The sequence below is a fragment of the Salmo salar genome, chromosome ssa21 (genome assembly GCF_905237065.1).
Source record: "Salmo salar chromosome ssa21, Ssal_v3.1, whole genome shotgun sequence".
NCBI lineage: Eukaryota > Metazoa > Chordata > Actinopteri > Salmoniformes > Salmonidae > Salmo > Salmo salar.
The window spans coordinates 9,160,570-9,172,149 of NC_059462.1; the positions used below are offsets into that span (position 1 = coordinate 9,160,570).

At 41.5% G+C, this 11,580-nt stretch overlaps 1 non-coding gene across 1 annotated transcript; it reads left to right on the top strand.

The window, feature by feature from the left end:
- The first annotated feature begins 5,286 nt into the window (after nt 1–5,286).
- trnav-uac (transfer RNA valine (anticodon UAC)) lies at nt 5,287–5,356 on the top strand. Its single transcript has one exon. It is a non-coding gene; the product is annotated as a tRNA-Val (tRNA).
- Nucleotides 5,357–11,580: the final 6,224 nt, after the last annotated feature.

An 11,580-nucleotide genomic window follows, 5' to 3' on the forward strand; every position in this document is an offset into this window, starting at 1 on the left:
CCAAACCCATATTTTTCCAGTACCCTAAACATAAAATCATGTTCCACCCTGTCAAAAGCTTTATTAAAATCTATACTTAAAACAATTCCCCCTATCTTATCGCTATTCATTTTATTTATCACATCTCTAAGTGTAGTAATGGTATTAGCTATATCTCTTCCAGGCACACTATAATTTTGTGTAGGTGCTATAATATCATTTTAAACCATCTTCATCCTATTTGCCAATATCTTAGCTAAAATCTTATAATCTGAGTTTAATAAACTAATTGGCCTATAATTTTCCATTTTCAATTTGCTCCCCTTATTTTTATATAAAATCTATCTACCCTTTCACCAACACAAATAAGAATATTGTTACTGAATGCAGCTTGTGTGTGCTTTGTGCTCCCTTGCCCTGTTCAAATGATGAAAGTAAATAAAGTTGGTGAGTGGAACTGGACTGGTGTCTGATGGCCGTGTGTTTTCCATGGTGGAATTATAACCCTCTGTCCGTATTTTGCCACAAGGCTGAAATATGTGCCCTCGCTTTGAAATGTAAGCAAGGTTTATTTGTATTTTATCCAACTACCTGTTCTAAAAAGTGATGGCTACAGTTTTTGTAATTTCTTCTACTTTTTCAGTGACACAAAGTTCAAGCTGCCTATGTAATTGGTGAAAATGCAATGTCTGCTTTGACTTTATATGTTGTACCAAGAGATAGTCTATTGCTTAAGCCATACCAGCCTGGGGGCGCTATTCTTGATTGGAAACTGACGACTGTTGCGAGTGTTTGAGCTGTGAGTGAGTGTTTGCTTGAGAGTGTTTGCTCAAGAGCTATTTTTGGTTATATTTTTTGGTTTCGAAATATAATTTTTGTTTTTGAGTTTGAATAAGTTTACGTTTGGTTAGTTTTTCCCCCCTTGCAGTTTTGCTGCTTGGGGGAGAGTTTTTTGGTTTCATTTTTTATTTACTATGACGGACAACATGGCAACGACAAACGGAATGGACAAGGACAACGAAAATGCGCAACGAAAAGAAAATGAAGACAAAGGAGGAATGAAATATGGCAAAGAATACACGGTGGCAATTGAGTTGGTGGGAGAAGGTGATGACAATGGAACTACTACGAGCAATTAAGGAGAAGTGTGGTGAAGTGGTGGGATGCCGAATGAAAGGTGATAAAAAGTATGAAATTCCGATGAGAAACGGAAAAGGTAAAGAACATCTAATGGATGGATTAAGGATAAATAATACAAGGATCATGGCGAGAGATATGAATGTAAATGAGCTGGTAGTATCATTCATGACTCTTCCAGTGTACATTGAAGACAAAGTTATAGTGGACAAGCTGAGTAGCTGGGGAGTAACTGCCATCTCGGAAATAAAGAGGAGAGTTTGGCCTGGAATGGAGGTGGTAGACGGGATGAGATTTTGTAAGGTAATATTCACAGAAAAAGTAAAATCATTGCCGTATTCTACAAAAATTGAAACACTGGAGGGAACAGAATACTTCAGAGTAATACATGATAAGCAGGTCAGGGTTTGTCGACTGTGTATACAACCTGGACACATAGTTAAAGACTGCCCTGAGTTTAACCTCTTGACGGTCGCCTAGGATAGGGGGCGCCACAGCTCATTTTGAAAAAAATTCGTGACCATTTTAAAAGGCCTACTACTCAAATTCAGAAGCAAGGATATGCATATAATTAATACTTGTGGATAGAAAACACCCTAAAGTTTCTAAAACTGTTTGAATGGTGTCTGTGAGTATAACAGAACTCATATGGCAGTCAAAACCCCGAGACAGATCGAAACAGGAAGTGGAATTCTGAATTGCGAACTCAACTTCATCACGTTGTCTATTAATCACACCGTGAGCTATGGTTCATTGAGCACTTCCTATTGCTTCCACTAGATGTCCCCAGTCTTTACAAAGTGGTTTGAGTCTCCTACTGTTAAAACTGAATGAATGAGACGCTGTGGAACGTGGTCACACGGAGAGGGCCATCACCATTATGACGCCGGCGCCCCTGGTTACCCTCCCCTTTCGAAACGTTTTGAAACACAATGCAATCGTCCCCCTCGAATCTTATTGGCTCTCTTGTTGAAAAACGCCCTGAAGATTTATGTTAACCTGTTAGGGCTAGGGGGCAGTATTTACACCGCCGGATAAAAAACGTACCCGATTTAATCTGGTTACCACTCCTACCCAGTAACTAGAATATGCATATACTTATTACATATGGATAGAAAACACCCTAAAGTTTCTAAAACTGTTTGAATGGTGTCTGTGAGTATAACAGAACTCATTTGACAGGCAAAAACCTGACAAGGTTTCAGGCAGGAAGTGGCCTGTCTGACAAGGTGTCGTTCTTCTTGTCTCTGTTTATTGAAGAGTGAGGATCTTAGCTGTCCCGTGACACTTCCTACGGCTGCCAAAGGGTCTCAGAAGGCGGTAAAAAGCTGAATCGTGGCTTTGCAGGCTCTGGCTGAAACAAAGTAGCGCGTTTGGGTAGTGGCTGGTTACAGTACTGTGAGACTCAGGCTCATGCCCGCGTCGACCGAAAGCTTTGTTTACTTTCCTCTGTTTAGCTAAATGGACATTCCCGGTCGGAATTATATCGCTTTTTTACGAAAAAAATGGCATAAAAATGGATTTTAAACAGCGGTTGACATGCTTCGAAGTACGGTAATGGAATATTTAGATTTTTTTTGTCACGAATTGCGCCATGCGCACGACCCTGATTTACCATTTCAGATAGTGTCTGGGACGCACGAACAAAACGCCGCTATTCGGATATAACGATGGATTATTTTGGACCAAACCAACATTTGTTATTGAAGTAGCAGTCCTGGGAGTGCATTCTGACGAAGACAACAAAAGGTAATCAAACTTTTATAATAGTAAATATGATTATGGTGAGTGCTAAACTTGCCAGGTGTCTAAATAGCTAGCCCGTGATGCCTGGGCTATGTACTTAGAATATTGCAAAATGTGCTTTCACCAAAAAGCTATTTTAAAATCGGACATATCGAGTGCAGAGGAGGTCTGTATCTATAATTCTTAAAATAATTGTTATGTTTTTTGTGAACGTTTATCGTGAGTAATTTAGTGAAATGTTAGCGAATTCCCCGGAAGTTTGCGGGGGGTATGCTAGTTCTGAACGTCACATGCTAATGTAAAAAGCTGGTTTTTGATATAAATATGAACTTGATTGAACAAAACATGCATGTATTGTATAACATAATGTCCTAGGGTTGTCATCTGATGAAGATCATCAAAGGTTAGTGCTGCATTTAGCTGTCTTCTGGGTTTTTGTGACATTATATGCTGGCTTGAAAAATGGGTGTCTGATTATTTCTGGCTTGGTACTCTGCTGACATAATCTAATGTTTTGCTTTCGTTGTAAAGCCTTTTTGAAATCAGACAGTGTGGTTAGATTAACGAGAGTCTTGTCTTTAAATAGCTGTAAAATAGTCATATGTTTGAGAAATTGAAGTAATAGGATTTTTAAGGTTTTGAAAATCGCGCCACACGCTTCAACTGGCTGTTACGTAGGTGGGACGAATTCGTCCCGCCTAGCCCAGAGAGGTTATACAACGTTTGACATGTTTGAACGAACCTAAATGGAAAAAAATATGCATTTTCTCGAAATGGCTGTCCCGCGGCCGACGGAGCATTTGGATCAGCCTTCAGACGCGCTAACAAGAACAAGCTCTTGGAACATAAAGGAGTAATTTTTTCGAACGAAAATACATTTGTTGTGGACCTGGGATTCCTGGAAGTGCTTTCTGATGAAGACAACCAAAGGTAAGGGATTATTGACAATAGTATACAAGACTAGATGTGATATGCGATTGTTCCAAGATGGCGCTGACCTGTAATGTTAGCCTATTTTTCAGAGTATCGCATCCCCTTTCATCGCAAAGTATGATTACCCAGTAAAGTTAATTTTACATCTGGCATTACAGGTGCTTTCAAGAGATATTCATCTATAAATCTTAGAATGACAATATTACATTTTAAAAATGTTTTCGAATAGTAATTTAGTAAATTGTAGCTCTGTTTCATCGGATGCATTTGAGGGAAAATAGTTAGTCAACGTTACGCACCGATGTAAAATGCTGTTTTTATATATAAATATGAACTTTATCGAACAAAAGAATGCATGTATTGTGTAACATGATGTCCTAGGTGTGTCATCTGATGAAGATTGTCAAAGGTTAGTGCTGCATTTAGCTAGTTTTTGGTTATTTGTGATGCATGTGGTTGGTCAGAAAATGGCTATGTGGCTACTTTTACGATATACTCCTCTAACATAATCTAATGTTTTGCTTTTGCTGTAAAGCCTTTTTGAAATCGGACAACGTGGTTCGATTCAGGAGAGGTGTATCTATAAAACGATATAATTTGAACAAAAATTTGGAAAAAAAATATTACATTTTGTTATGCTAATGGCGCTAGGATTTTTCGCTGGATGTCCGTCCCGCATACGGGACGGAGGCCGCACAGAGTTTAATATGAGAAGTTTTAAAAGTGTCTCATTTGATTGGAAGAACACTAAGGTATGTTCAACAATTTAACTTATTAAATTGAATGAGACGATAATTCATACAATCTCCATCGATTGGATTTCATAAGTGTAAACAGTCGATCAAATGTTGGGAACACTCCCCATTATGGTACACTTCTTCCTTGGGCCGAAGCCACATGGGATTCCCGCTGGGGCGGGACTTCTGTCAGTATTGGATTACTGAATGGGTTTTGCAAAAACCCAAATTTTGCTGATTGATCAATTTTAATGATAAATCAAACCTGTATAGGTTATTTGGGATTTAAACTAATTAACCTGAGGTTTATTCATCTAGGTTAATGTGGAAAAAAGATTACAATGTCTCATTTAGAAAACTCATCAATTTGGATATTATTTAAAAGATCCACTTGAGAATGTAAATCTGGCAATTTCACTTATTAGTTCAATTGAATAAGACATCAATATCCGTCTGGATATCATGAGTAACGACTTAATGTCACCTAACTAATTCTTCTTGAAGGAAAGTACTGGTGACTCCTTCAGAGGTCCCTGCTGGCACACGCTGAAATCAAACAGAAGTACCCAGGGCGGAACTTCCGTTCAGCAAGGCGGAGGACTTACAATGTGGCACAAAACAACAAATGGCTGTTTTCCCTTTTGTTAGCTTAGCATCTCGAGCAAGCTAATCCTACTTTTTGCATATTTCAGGCATAACTTATGATTCCCTTGGCAAGGGAAAGGTTTTACTCATAACGTATTATGAGTAAAACGTGTGGCTCAGTTGGTAGAGCATGGTGTTTACAACGCCAGGGTTGTGGGTTCGATTCCCACGGGGGACCAGTACAGGGAAAAAAATTATGAAATGTATGCATTCACTACTGTAAGTCGCTCTGGATAAGAGCGTCTGCTAAATTTGAGCAGCAGCAGCTGAAAAATGAGCTCCTACAAATATTGAAATTTACATGGTTTTTAGAGTGAAGTACATCGGAAAAAAGCAAAAGAAAACTGCAAGACTGAATAGGAGAAAAAACAAGCAACAAACAAAGAAGATAGGCTTTTGAAAAATAACAATTTTTCATAAAATTGTAGTTATCTTAGCTAGCTGAATTGTTTACCAGTTGCTAAGCAGTTGCTAGGGACTCTTTTGGAAGAAGCTAGCTAGCTAACGAAGAACAACAAAGAATATCTAGTTAACAGAAGAAAAGAAAGAGAAAATCAGGACAGAAGAAAAAGGATATCAAAGTGAAACAGTTCTCTAAAGACACAAGAGACAATAATACAAGAAACAACACTTCTGTAGCTTGTCAACTATGTGTCTGTCTATCCCTGTTCTCTCCCCTCTGCACAGGCCATACAAACGCTTCACACCGTGTGGCCGCTGCCACTCTAACCTGGTGGTCCCAGCGCGGACGACCCACGTGGAGTTCTGCCGGTCTGCAGCCAACAAGGTTGAGTTCATCTCAGCCTATGCTACCCTCCAGTCCCTAGACTTCCTGGCGCTAACGGAAACATGGATTACCACAGATAACACTGCTACTCCTACTGCTCTCTCTTCGTCTGCCCACGTGTTCTCGCATACCCCTAGAGCATCGAGCCAGCGGGGTGGTGGCACTGGAATTCTCATCTCTCCCAAGTGGACATTCTATCTTTCTCCCCTGACCCATCTGTCTATCTCCTCATTTGAATTCCATGCTGTCACAGTTACCAGCCCTTTCAAGCTTAACATCCTTATCATTTATCGCCCTCCAGGTTCCCTTGGAGAGTTCATCAATGAGCTTGACGCCTTGATAAGATGCTTTCCTGAGGATGGCTCACCTCTCACAGTTCTGGGTGACTTTAACCTCCCCACGTCTACCTTTGACTCATTCCTCTCTGCCTCCTTCTTTCCACTCCTCTCCTCTTTTGACCTCACCCTCTCACCTTCCCCCCTACTCACAAGGCAGGCAATACGCTTGACCTCATCTTTACTAGATGCTGTTCTTCCACTAATCTCATTGCAACTCCCCTCCAAATCTCCGACCACTACCTTGTATCCTTTTCCCTCTTGCTCTCATCCAACACTTCTCACTCTGCCCCTACTCGGATGGTATTGCGCCGTCCCAACCTTCGCTCTCTCTCTCCCGCTACTCTCTCCTCTTCCATCCTATCATCTCTTCCTTCTGCTCAAACCTTCTCCAACCTATCTCCTGATTCTGCCTCCTCAACCCTCCTCTCCTCCCTTTCTGCATCCTTTGATTCTCTATGTCCCCTATCCTCCAGGCCGGCTCGGTCCTCCCCTCCTGCTCCGTGGCTCGACGACTCACTACGAGCTCACAGAACAGGGCTCCGGGCAGCCGAGCGGAAATGGAGGAAAACTCGCCTCCCTGCGGACCTGGCATCCTGTCACTCCCTCCTCTCTACATTCTCCTCTTCTGTCTCTGCTGCTAAAGCCAGTTTCTACCACTCTAAATTCCAAGCATCTGCCTCTAACCCTAGGAAGCTCTTTGCTACCTTCTCCTCCCTCCTGAATCCTCCTCCCCCTCCTCCCCTCCTCCCTCTCTGCGGATGACTTCGTCAACCATTTTGAAAAGAAGGTTGACGATATCCGATCCTCGTTTGCTAAGTCAAACGACACCGCTGGTCCTGCTCACACTGCCCTACCCTGTGCTTTGACCTCTTTCTCCCCTCTCTCTCCAGATGAAATCTCGCGTCTTGTGACGGCCGGCCGCCCAACAACCTGCCCACTTGACCCTATCCCCTCCTCTCTTCTCCAGACCATTTCCGGAGACCTTCTCCCCTTCCTCACCTCGCTCATCAACTCATCCTTGACCGCTGGCTACGTCCCTTCCGTCTTCAAGAGAGCGAGAGTTGCACCCCTTCTGAAAAAACCGACACTCGATCCCTCCGATGTCAACAACTACAGACCAGTATCCCTTCTTTCTTTTCTCTCCAAAACTCTTGAACGTGCCGTCCTTGGCCAGCTCTCCTGCTATCTCTCTCAGAATGACCTTCTTGATCCTAATCAGTCAGGTTTCAAGACTGGGCATTCAACTGAGACTGCTCTTCTCTGTGTCACGGAGGCTCTCCGCACTGCTAAAGCTAACCTGTTAGGGCTAGGGGGCAGTATTGACACGGCTGGATAAAAAACATACCCGATTTAATCTGGTTACCACTCCTACCCAGTAACTAGAATATGCATATACTTATTACATATGGATAGAAAACACCCTAAAGTTTCTAAAACTGTTTGAATGGTGTCTGTGAGTATAACAGAACTCAAATGGCAGGTCAAAACCTGAGAGATTCCTTTACAGGAAGTGGCCTGTCTGACCATTTCTTGAACTTGTTTTCCATCTCTATCATTTACTAAGGATCTCTGCTCTAACGTGACACTTCCCACGTCGTCCATAGGCGCTCAGAGCCCGGGAAAAAACAGAATGTCGTCATTCCAGCCCCAGGCTGAAACACATTATCGCCTTTCTCAAGTCGCCGATCAAGGGACACTGGCTTATGCGCGTGACCCCGACCGCCCCCCGCCTTTGGGATTTTTTCCTCTGTTTGCCGAAAAGGAGATTCCCTGTCGGAATATTATCGCTTTTCTACGAGAAAAATGTCGTAAAAATTGATTTTAAACAGCGGTTGACATGCTTCGAAGTACGGTAATGGAATACTTAGAATTTTATTGTCACGAATTGCGCCATGCGCGCGACACTTCTTTACTATTTCGGATAGTGTCTGGAACGCACGAACAAAACGCCGCTATTCGGATATAACAATGGATTATTTTGGACCAAACCAACATTTGTTATTGAAGTAGCATTCCTGGGTGTGTATTCTGACGAAGAAAACAAAAGGTAATCAAACTTTTATAATAGTAAATATGATTATGGTGAGTGCTAAACTTGCCGGGTGTCTAAATAGCGAGCCCGTGATGCCTGGGCTATGTACTTAGAATATTGCAAAATGTGCTTTCACCAAAAAGCTATTTTAAAATCGGACATATCGAGTGCATAGAGGAGGTCTGTATCTATAATTCTTAAAATAATTGTTATGCTTTTTGTGAACGTTTATCGTGAGTAATTTAGTAAAATGTTAGCGAATTCCCCGGAAGTTTGCGGGGGGTATGCTAGTTCTGAACGTCACATGCTAATGTAAAAAGCTGTTTTTTGATATAAATATGAACTTGATTGAACAAAACATGCATGTATTGTATAACATAATGTCCTAGGGTTGTCATCTGATGAAGATCATCAAAGGTGAGTGCTGCATTTAGCTGTCTTCTGGGTTTTGGTGACATTATATGCTGGCTTGAAAAATGGGTGTCTGATTATTTCTGGCTTGGTACTCTGCTGACATAATCTAATGTTTTGCTTTCGTTGTAAAGCCTTTTTGAAATCGGACAGTGTCACAAAGACGGGGGCGGTCAGGTCACGCGCCTAAGCCCAGAGTCCCTTGATCGGCCACTTGAGAAAGGCGATAATGTGTTTCAGCCTGGGGCTGGGATGACGACATTCAGGTTTTTCCCGGGCTCTGAGCGCCTATGGACGACGTAGGAAGTGTCACGTTAGAGCAGAGATCCTTAGTAAAAGATAGAGATGGCAAAGAAGTTCCAGAAATGGTCAGACAGGCCACTTCCTGTAAAGGAATCTCTCAGGTTTTGACCTGCCATTTGAGTTCTGTTATACTCACAGACACCATTCAAACAGTTTTAGAAACTTTAGGGTGTTTTCTATCCATATGTAATAAGTATATGCATATTCTAGTTACTGGGTAGGAGTGGTAACCAGATTAAATCGGGTATGTTTTTTATCCAGCCGTGTCAATACTGCCCCCTAGCCCTAACAGGTTAAGTCCCAAAGCATATTTCCAACTGGTTTTATTACCAAAATATGGTTCCTTTTCCCCATTTGTTTGATGTTCCCAGACTCTCTATATTTAACAAAGGCTATTCAACAGTCCTTCAGTAGGGTCAGAAAGAGAGGGGAAGGGAGAAAGATATTTATGGGGGGGGGTCATAAACCTTACCCACAGGCCAACGTCATGACAACTTTATATGTTGTACCAAGAGATGTTCTCTTGCTTTTCGCCATACCAGCCTGGGGGCGCTATTCCTGATTGAAAAGTGATGACAGGTGCGAGTGTTTGAGCTGTGAGTGAGCGTTTGCTTGAGAGTGTTTGCTCAAGAGCTATTTTTGTATATTTTATGGGGGTTTCTAAAAAAAATGTTTTTTTGCATTTGAATAAGTTTAGGTTTGGTTAGTTTTTCCCCCTTGCAGTTTTGCTGCTTGGGGGAGAGTTTTTTGGTTTCATTTTTGATTTACTATGACGGACAACATGGCAACGACAAACGGACAACGAAAATGCGCAACGGAAGAAAAATTAAGATAAAGGAGGAATGAAATATGGCAAAGAATACACGGTGGCAATTGAGTTGGTGGGAGAAGAAAAGGTGACGACAATGGAACTCCTATGAGTAATTAAGGAGAAGTGTGGAGAAGTGGTGGGATGCCGAATGAAAGGCGATAAAAAGTATAAAATTACGATGAGAAACGGAAAAGGAAAAGAACGTCTAATGGATGATTTAAAGATAAAGGAGACAAGGATCATGGTGAGAGATATGAATGTGAATGAATTGGTAGTATCTTTCATGAATCTCCCAGTATACATAGAAGACAGAGTGAGACTGGACAAGCTGAGTAGCTGGGGAGTAACTGCTGTCTTGGAGATGAGGAGGAGAGTTTGGCCAGGAACGGAGGTGGTAGACGGGACACAATTTTGCAAGGTAAAATTCACCAAAAAAGTTAAATCATTGCCATATTCTACAAAAATTAAGACGCTGGAGGGAGCAGAATATTTCAGGGTAATTCATGATAAACAGGTCAGAGTTTGTCGATTGTGTATACAACCTGGGCACATAGTTAAAGACTGCCCTGAATGCTTCAAGTGTGGTAAGCAGGGCCATTACGCGAGAGAATGTTTCGGAGAGAAGGAAAGGACTTTTTGTGGCGGATGCAGAATAGATTGGAGGAGTGCAACTGTGGAGAGGTTATGGCTGAAGAGGGGAGTCAAGTACTATTCGAGGAAGCAGTTGTATTGCCGCCAGAAGGAGAAGAAGATGGAGGAGAGGACATGGTGGAGGGTGGAGAGACGGAGAAAGGAAGAAGGGAGAAGATGGAACAGAAGACGAATGAAATAGGAAGCAGTATGGATTAGGAAATACGAAGATGGAGTTTTCAGGAGGTGGGGCGTGGACTGGGGGGAAGCACGGGGGACTCACAGGTTTTGGTGGAAAGCTTAGCACTAACAAGTACCTCGGGGGGTGAAGAAATGGAGAGGAGTTTGAGTTTGACGACAATAACAGAGACGGAGATGAACACGGGGAGCACAATGACGACAATACCAGAGATGGAGATGAACGCATCGAGGACAACGGATGTGGGAGTAAAGAAGTTGAGTTGGTTGGATGAAATGGACTTGGAGGAGATATCGGATACGGATGATGGGGAAAAGATAGAAAGAACGAGGGGTGGATACAGGAAGAGAAAAGCGGCGGCGGGAGGGAGAGAAAGGATGGAAGAGGAAAGAAACTGTGCAACAGGTAGAGGATAATGAAATTACGTTTTATAATTTTATTATTTATTAGAATGGTTAACATAATGTCAATAAATGCAAATGGTTTGAGAACAATGGGAAAATTTAAAAGAATAATACAAATGAAGAATTCTGATATTTTATGTATTCAAGAGACACATTGGGATAATGTATGTATTTTAGAAGTTCAAAAAATATGGAGAGATTTTATTTTTGTAAACAATGGCAGGGGGAATTCAAGTCGAAAAGAAAGTACGAAAAGAAAAAAAAAAATTATGAAATGAAAATTAAATGTATGCATTCACTACTGTAAGTCACTCTGGATAAGAGTGTCTGCTAAATGACTAAAATGTAAAAATGTAAATGTAAGTGGGGTCGCAATTTTATTAAAGAAGGATGTAGTAGAAAATGTGAAGAAGACATATAATGATAATAATGGGAGGATTTTAATTTTGGATTTTGAATATATGAGTATGATTTTTAGGATTATAAAT